The sequence below is a fragment of the Haliaeetus albicilla genome, chromosome 2 (assembly GCF_947461875.1).
Source record: "Haliaeetus albicilla chromosome 2, bHalAlb1.1, whole genome shotgun sequence".
Lineage (NCBI taxonomy): Eukaryota > Metazoa > Chordata > Aves > Accipitriformes > Accipitridae > Haliaeetus > Haliaeetus albicilla.
Window position 1 is genome coordinate 37,151,586 of NC_091484.1, and position 9,246 is coordinate 37,160,831.

General features: G+C 46.4%; 1 protein-coding gene across 8 annotated transcripts in view; it reads right to left on the reverse strand.

Moving 5' to 3' along the window:
• Positions 1-9,039, reverse strand: part of LRRC3B (leucine rich repeat containing 3B) — a 62,045-nt gene extending 53,006 nt beyond the window's left edge. The window contains exon 1 of one of the 8 annotated variants that reach the window (XR_011322272.1): positions 7,472-7,690. The gene's annotated coding sequence lies outside the window, so the exon portion shown is untranslated. Of the gene's footprint in view, positions 1-4,949; positions 5,097-6,597; positions 6,889-7,130; positions 7,195-7,351; positions 7,691-8,235 lie in introns of those variants that run through there. The other 7 variants (XR_011322270.1, XM_069771137.1, XM_069771118.1 and 4 more) reach the window with 7 other exon arrangements.
• Positions 9,040-9,246: the final 207 nt, after the last annotated feature.

Sequence of the window (9,246 nt, forward strand, 5' to 3'; positions counted from 1 at the left end):
TGGAATCAGAGAATGACCAATACATTTTCTTCACAGAAATTATTAACCCTTCAGTGACAACACTCTGCTTAAAACCAAGAATGTGATCAGAAATCTGGTCTGTAGGGACAAAACATCTCAGCTTTGCAGCCTCGATACGTACTTACAGGGAAAGGATTGCCCATTTACTGCATGCTGTCATCCATGTGCTGCTTTTAAGTCAAAGCTGAGATGTTTTTATTCTATTTGAATTGGTGTGCTTCAGCTATTTGCAGTGTGAGAGAAATGACAGCTGAAGGTCTGAGAAATACTGTGATCTGATGTTTTGGGAGTTGTTTCACTCTAAGTTTGAAGATCCTAGAAGACAACAATTTCCCATTCATACCCCATTTTATAACGTGATGTAGACCATTTTCTTTGAAACAGTTTGGAATCTCTCAGCTTTCAAAAAGAGCAGACATCCTTGCAGCAGCAGCGGAGAGAAGATTGATACTGTTACGTACAGAACAGGACCAGGCACACCCAGAGAACAGCAAAACCCCAAAATGAGTACTTAAATGCATTTCTCCTCTGATACATGCCTTCGCTTTTAGTGCTTGTGCAGATTGGGACCGACACATATTCATAAACAGTAATCTTCTATTACAAACTTTGTTAAAAATAGACTGTTCAAAAGTCACCAATTCTCATCTCAATGACTCGGTGTCAACAAAGCTGAAAACAAGGGCAAAAAGGACGTTAAGAAACACGATCAGACTATTTGAAGGTTGTAATGGCGGTTGTACTCTGTTAACTTAATTTCAGGAGAAAAGAACTAAAGGTCATTCTCTCTTTTGACACTAATAACAATAAATTATGTTTAATGATACAGAGGAATCAAGATAAATTTTAAAGACCATTTGCAGCACATGTAGAAAAAACCCCACACAACAAAACCAAACCCTAGCCAGACTTGCTGTAAAGACTGACCCCCAGATTTACTGATTCCCAGTCTTGCGAACAGTCTCCTTGCCTTTAAGTATTTTCCCTCTTCTGGAACTCCTACATTTGCACATATTGATTCAAGATTTTTGTTCTTGGCCAATACCATTTTTGCCTAGATGGAGGAAAGTATAACAGAACATCACCATTTCAAAATAAAACTTCAGACTAAAAAAAGCATTACAGAATCTGTTTTTAGAAGTGTATGAAAAGGTTTTTTTGTTTGGGTTGTTTTTTGGGGTTTTTTTTAAGGTAAGAGTATTGAAAACAATACACAAAACCTCCTACATGAAGAATTCCAAATAAAAATAATTTAAATGTAAGTCTAAATAGTTTCTGACAATTTTCATTACCCAACACAAAATAAAAATGCGTAAAAAAGTCAAGAATTAAAACATCAGTAGCTTAAATAGATTTTGGTTTTAATCTTCATAAGCTTAAGTTTCACCAATAAGATACATAACCACCATTGCTTGCTTAACCACATATGACCTAGCAAGAAACTTCATAAAAAAATTTTGTTGTAGTTCCTCTTCTAAGAGGAAGAAGTACTTGCCTCTGTTCTTAAAGGAGGAGAAGTACTTGCATGAACTGGACACTGTACACCCAGTGCTTTTGTTTCTTTGTAATTATAATGCCTTCACAATAGCAAACAGCATAGATTCATTTGAATGTCCAAAGGCTTCACCCTTTTGCTGCAAATTATTCACGTGCACATAAAAACGTATACTTTGTAAGTATTACAAAAATACTCTGCATGAAGCAAATTCTGCCAAAGTGATACACATTCGTAATCTAGATAAGGGAAACAACCCTCACATGCTTTTCACATGTCCCACTAACTCCCAGTACAAGCACATTAAACGCTCAGTCAAGCACTCTAATGAAATACTGAATACTCACGATCTTTACATACAAAGTATCTGTAGCTAGTACAGTTGCAAATGTATGTAACCCAGTTTTGGTAAACTGCAAAAAAACACTCCCTTTAAAATTAATGCTGTTATTTGTTGGAGGAGGAGGTAACTTTCACCGCAACTTTGACAGAAGAGAAAACGGTAACACCATTAAAACTAACATCATCTGCAAAGTATACCTCTTAAGACAGCCTGTCACTAAGGCATCGCTACCTTTAAAAACACATGCCCTATTAACTGAGGTTGTGTGTCCAAAGGATGAAGCAGGAACATGAAGTGACCCCCAGGAGAACACTGTATCAGACTTCCACAATCTGAGTAAAATACAGGTTGTTATGTAAGCACTGCAATATATGGATTTATACAGATAATATTTTCTAATTGAAAACTCCATGGAAATTTTAAATTCATCTCCTGCCCCTTTGATCCCTTCCTGTCCACTTTCTACTTTCTTTATGCATTGTTTCCCTTTCCCAACTTATTTTCTATTCTGTTTGTCTCTCCTTTTACTGTCACTTTATAACCAGCTTTTCATTTATTGTTCCTTAAATAATTAGCCTTCATTTGCTTTGCTACTTCCAAACCAGAGTAGCATCCCATTTATGCGCTATCGCTCACTTCTATCACCTTTCACTTTCTCCTGTTATCATATCTTTCTAGTACTATTTGGCAGGCAGAGATCAACTTTTTTCTTCTTCTCGAAGGGTAAGTTAGCAGCTTTATGAAACTGTTATTAATGTACGGAAAAATTCATTTAAAACACAGACTAGCTAGTTGAACTGACCCTGAAAAGCGGAGGTAAACCTTAATCAAGCACATCAAGATCTGTAGTGCTAATTTTCATCTCTGTTTAAGTAAAAATTCCAATTATCCAGTTCAATGTATCTCTGAAAAGGCCTTTTAACAGCCCCGTTTACTCGAGAGGCATTTTTATCTCCTTTCTATCTGTGGAGTTGAGACACAAAAAGCCAAATTCAATCCCTCAGCAAGGCTTCTAGTCCCACTGAAATTAACCAAAATATCTTTTCTGAAGCCCCAGGGCAAGCCCGTGGCACAGCAGGGAGCTGAGCCAGAGGGCTGTGGTGCAACTCCACCGACCCCTTCATCCTTCAGGAAGTCAAACTACCCAGTTCAGCCACTACCTTTCCCCTTACTGTTTTTTTACTTTTCCCCTATTTTGAGGGCATCTGGCCCTCTTCATCTGTTCCCATTTCTCTTTTTTCGTCCCTATAAAAGCTTGTACCTTCCAGAGAGAGATACCCCTTTTTAATTCGGCTACCGTTGCCTTTTCCTTGCTGATGGAAAGCATAACTCAGGAGCTGTGCCGATCCTTACGGTAAAAGGCTTTTCCCATGTCCAGCGTTGAAGCCAGTGCAGAAACAAGCTAGTTTTAAAAAAAAATCTGCTTGCTGAAGGTACTCATAGAGCATTTAAATATCCAAGGACAGAGGAATAAAAGTTACTTTCTTGTTCAGTAGCAGAAAGCACTGTGTTTATTCTTCAAACTAAGTCTCCATGTAAAACAAGCCAGCGCCAGTTACAAATGCTGCTTAGTCTATAGGGGTAAGCAATGCAAGGCATCAATGGCAAGTATGGACATAGACACCAACTACCCACAGAAATCTTCATGAAGCAGGAGCATACATCTTTAATCATTGTGAAATAATGAGATCCTCCTCCACCGTGGGTTTGGCAATTGTTTATCTAAACCGTGAGCTCAGATGAAGCAACGAGTAAAACTGATACTACATCATACTGCTTTTTCTCTGGGATGTACCCACATGTCCATTGAACATCCAGTCTAACAAACTGCACCAGAATGGCAGAAGCACAGAAACTACTTTATGAAAAGAGCTGGATTAAAACTAGAAGCAGAGATTTAAATTCACCAGAAGAGAACAACTCTAAATTTGATCCTACTTCACCCACAGCACATTGGATTCAAGAGTAGAAGGCACACCTTGTTCATGCATGTATTTACAGACTGTGATCCATTTAAAAATACTTACTGAATGTGCTGAGGAATTCCTATATCCTTATTGCTTGTAGTTTCTGTAGACATACTGACATTTGATTCATACAAGCACTGAAGTGCTCTACCAAAACTGCACTTTCTAGAGGTTACTTGCAGTAAATAAAATAATATTTAAAAAGGCTTGGCCAAACAAGCCAAGGTAAATGCTACATATTCCGTGAACTCAAATAATTTATTCTTGGCTCAAAATACCATCATTTTAAAGTAGGGTTCTGTTTAGCATTACTGTAAGTTTCTAAATTTCATAGCTCCATAAGAGTTTTCTCTAAATTTATGGAAAAATTTTAACTGGATGAAGCAAAATTATAAAGATTATTTTGCTAGCCACAGAACACTAATTTAATCTGCATTCTCACGTGAGGGCTGATCCAAAGACCATTCATGCAGATGACAACACGGACAGCAGTTACATGTAAATCCTGTAAGTCATCACAAATGCAGTATTCTACTCTGAGAAAAAGTACCTTCCTTAGTCCATCTTCTGATTAACTGAAGTGGTAACAACAAGTATTTCTACACACATTCCTGCTTGTTTAAATTAATGAATAATTTAAAAGTTAAATTAAAGAGTTTAAAATCTTCCTGCTAGTGAGCCATGTAACCCTTGTGTTACTCTCATAAATACTCCTGGTGAAGTGACAGGAAGTATCCTTAAAAGCAAGATTCAGAAGTACCTCATTATTAACTGAACATCTAAAGGTGATTTTGTAACAAAGCAATACATTTTCTCTGGATTTAGACACCCAAGTTAGCACTTCTGAGTAAGGCCAAATTTTATAAATTTCAGTTCTACTGCTTGGAGGTTATTTCTTGAGCTGACATATCATGCGTTTGCTCTTAAGTTACTCTAACGCAGCTTCTGTATGAGCAGGAGGAGTTTCCTACCTCCCAAAAGACCTGAAATACGGACCCCGTAAAGTACATGGAAGAGACAAATCATAATGTATCCTTAAATTAAGTCTTGCTATTCTGTTTATCTGTGGCAAAGCTCTCATGGACTTTATTAGCACAGGACTGGATCCAGAGCACGAACTTACATGCCTATTAAATGATGCTTCCTCTTCGATTAATCTCTCATTTGAGGCAAAACTCATTGATTCTTGATAGCTGCAAATATAATCCTCCTTCTCATTCACTCAGGCCCTGATGTCCAAGATAGTGAGCAGCTTCAACTCACCCTAAGGCAACGGAAAACCACAGTCACCCACAGGAGCTCATTTTAGTTGAAGTCGGCGCATATTTTACAGCAGACCTCAGGGAAGGTGAGATGAGGGCTCAGTGACCAAGCAGCAAGAGCTGAATAAATGTAGGAGATCTGGACTTAACCCCAAGTTCTTCTCCTGCCAAAGTCAAAGACCTCTCATTAGTGCCAATGGGCGCATCCCCACATATGCCTGAACTACCTGACAACGGGCCCAATCCTGCTATCTTGAGTCATCAGAATATTACCGGTGGGAGTAATTCCATAGAAACCCATGGCAACACAAGTCGCCACAAGTAAGGGCTGCAGAATCAACAAAGCAATCACAGTTATAATCAATTCCAAGCGATTTTACTATTTAGAAACTAAACTAGAAAATCAGACTCTGAACATAGCAAAGGTTTTGCAAATTAGTTCATTCTACAGCTTAAATATGTTCTTTCCCTCTAAATGAAACTAGAAGCCTATCGCGTGCCTATCCTTTTTAATTAAATTACTAAGAATCGTATCAATGGGTAAGCCATACGAACACTGTGGTGCTCTATATCAAAGCCTTCAAGCTATCGCTTTCAGTAGGGCGTGATGCACACCTTGCGATTCAAATGTACGAATTATTAGACAGACTACCACAAGAAGGAATTGTTGCCAGTTAGTTTTCAGCATTCAGAAAAGGCTATCCTAGTCAGCGTTTTCGGCTCTAAAAGTACTCGCTATCCTTTCCTTGCCAAATCTGTAACATTTTCTCGTAGTTATTATTTTTTTAAATAATTGCAATCACCTCAAAAGCATTAGCTTATTTTGTCATTTTCATATATAGGTAAATACCTCCGGACTCACTTCTTTGAAAGGAGCACTAAACGTTGTTTGCCTGTTTTTCATTCTGACTCTTTAAGTAGTTGGTTTACTCACGCTTTTCAAGTTATTTGGCTGCTTTTGTTCTGTAATCACACCATTTCTGCTGTCTAGGGACGTTCAGAAAGACTGGGTGATAAGCGGCAGCCTGAATCACTTCGCGGTTTCCTAACAGATACTCCAGAACCTCCTAATTTTTGAAGGCAGAAGCCAAGACGGAGAGAAAAATTCCCGCTGGCACATCCCCGACATTTTCCAAATTTTTGGAGAGGGGAAATTCTGGACGCGTGGATCGCCACAGAGGCGAGAGAAGAGCCTTCAGTTTCCGGAGCTCAGGCATACCACAGGCACACGGAGTGCCCAGTGCCCGCTCGCTGCGAGCGACCGCGACGTTTCCGCGCGGCCGCGAAGGTCGCGGCCGTGCCCCGCTCGGGGCGCCGGGCCTCCGCGGAGCCCCCCGCCGCCGGGCCGGGGGGGCACGGCGCACCCCGCCGAGCGCCCGCCGAGGCTGCGCCCGCCCCGCCCGCCTCGGGGGGCTGCACCTGCCTCCCGGCGAGCCGCGGCGGCAGCCGCTGCGGTCCCGCCCGGTGCCTTACCGGGCAGCGGGGGCGGCCCGGGGCGGCGCAGCTCACCTGGGCGCAGCGGGCTCCGCCGCTGCCCCTGCAGCCCGGCTGCCGCCCGCTGCCATTTGTTGCTCGCGTTCAGGGGGAGCTGCCCTCTCCTGCCCACCGCAGCCACCGCCGCCTGCTCCGTCCCCAACCGGTCCCGCTCGCTCTCAAAGTGGAAAAATCCCACGGCAACGCACACGGCGTCTTCCCACCGCTCCCCGCCTCCGCCTCCCCCGCGCCCCGCTCCGCGCCCCGGCCGCCGCCTGCATGCTGATCAGCGCGACCTCCGGCAGCCCGCCCCGCACACGGCCGGGGAGCGCGGCGGCCAGGCGCCTCGGGAACGGAGACAAACGGGGGTGCCTTTTTTTTTTTTTTCCTCCCCCTTTACTGATGCTGCTCCGGTACGGGATCGGGGGGCGCGGGTCTCAAATCCCTCGCTTGCTCCCGAGCGAGGGGGTGGCAGCCCCCTCCCCGCAGCCTCCGCCCCTTGAGTCCCTCCCCACCCCCCTCCCCGCTGCCTCGGCGGAGCCCCGACCCCGTCGCCCCCCAGCACTCACGGGGCGCCGGGGGCTCCCAGCACAGACCGGCGGAGGGGATATCTCCGCTGGCCCTCGTCGACTAGCGCTGGGCAAGGCGGCACGGCACGGCACGGCACGGCACGGCGGCAGCAGCAGCGCTGCTCGCCTCCCTCCCTCCCCGTCGAGTTTCCCCCCCGGCGCTACCGACAACCCCCCCCCCCAAAAAAAAAAAAGCGCGGCCGCGGGGCCCTGCAACTCACATCGCGGAGCGGCGGCTGCCCGCAAAACTTCGCGGCGTGTCGCCCCCGGCGGCGCGGCTCGGCTCGGTTCGGCTCGGCTCGGCCCGCGCCCCAGCGGCGCAACAGGCGGCGCAGCCTCACCTGGCGCGGGGCCGCCGCGCCATGGGAGCGACGGGCGGAGCCTGCCGGCGGCGGGGCCGGGGCGGCGGGGCCCGGGCGCAGCCACCCCCCGCCCGCCTGCCCGCCCGCCCTGCTGCCTCCGCCGGGCACGGGCCGGGCGGCTGTGCCTGCCGCGCCGCCGCTCCCTCCTGCCCCTGCGCTGCGGCTGCAGGCAGGCAGCGAGGGAGGGAGGGAGGGAGGGAGGGAGGAGAGAGCGGGGCGGGGAGGGAGCGCGGGAGGGAGGAGACTCCCCTCTCGCTCCCTCGGCACGGCGGGGAGCTGCCCCCCCGGGACGGGTGATGCTGTCCGTCCCTCCCCGGGGCTGATTCTGGCTCTCACCCCCTAGCTCTCGGGGCAGAGTCGGGGCCGCCCCGGCGGAGGCTGGGGCGCGGGCAGAGGCTCGCTCGCTGCCGCGGGGTGCGCAGCCGCCCGCGCCGGGGGCCGAGGCAGAGCGAGCGCTGTCCGCCGGCAGCACCGCCGGCCCGCGGCGGGCGCGGAGTGCGTTCGGGGCGTGCTTCTGCTCTCCCCAGTGCCTGCCGGGTTCCCCAGCAAAACAGGAATAAGGCTACTTGTTTTGCCAGTCTGAACGAAAAGCTGTTGCTGCCCGCGGATAACACTTGGTTTGGCAAACTTGCTACTGCACGGTTTTTGCTGGAGTAGGCGAACATACTCTGCGCCCATCCTAACCGACCCTTTGAACTGGTCTTGCGTAGAACCAGTTACTCAGACTTTTGCTTTGGGTTCACCGTGATTCTGGCCGGGGTGACTTTCTTCTCTGAGAGGTGCTTCCGTGAGATGCGCTGTGTTGCAGCAGTTGCACGGACTGTCAAGATACAGGCTTGAAGGAACACCACCAGTTGGTTGTCTCTCGCGCTCAAACATGCGTTCTCTGTTGCGCACTTTTTTACTCTGGCTCTGCAAAGTAAACTTTCTATTTACCTCGTGCAGCAGAGGATTCTGTTGCCTGTCTCCAGCTGAGAGCACCTGGGTAGAAGAGTTTTAGAAAGGTTCATCTTTGCTTGGTAGCTGGTTTGCTTTAAGGTGAAAGCTGCCTAAGATCTACGTGGAACAGAAAATGAATTGGGTTGGATTTCCTCGAGGCTTTTTTTGCCTCTAACTATACAAAACTGTTTCATCTCCATATAGGCCATTGTTAAAAAGAAACTGCTGGGTCAGAAGGACCACTGCTATGGCCACAGATAGGTGGTCTTTGGGGGGAGGGGGGAGGGGAAAGGAAAAACATGTAACTAATACACTGCTAAATGCCATTCTTCATCATTAAACCTGATTCCTGGGACTCTCTACCCAAGTAAATACTTACCTCCCTGAGTAATCTGTCTGAATCGTATTAGCAAGATAATGCAGGACCAGGCCTTTGCATTATATCAAAACCTGTTTTTTGCTCTTAAGAATATTTGCAAATGGGATCATGAACACTTTTATGTATGCCTATCATTTTACATTCTTATTACTATAAAAGGAAATAGCAAATATGAAGAAACTTGATAAAAATCACTTCGTCAGCTCCATACACATTCCTCATGCTGACTGACTCAACCCAGCTTTGAAGACATAATCAGTTAAAAAATAAAAACTTAGTACATGAGCTTGCATTCCTGTTTACAATGTGTTGGGTCATGTCACAAAGTCAGTGACCAGAAGAAGCCATGACTGGACTGCCAGCCCTGTATTATTTGCAATGGGAAATGATTTTCAGGCTTTGTGAGTTTTATTCCTTTAACTGAAACCGACTCAGA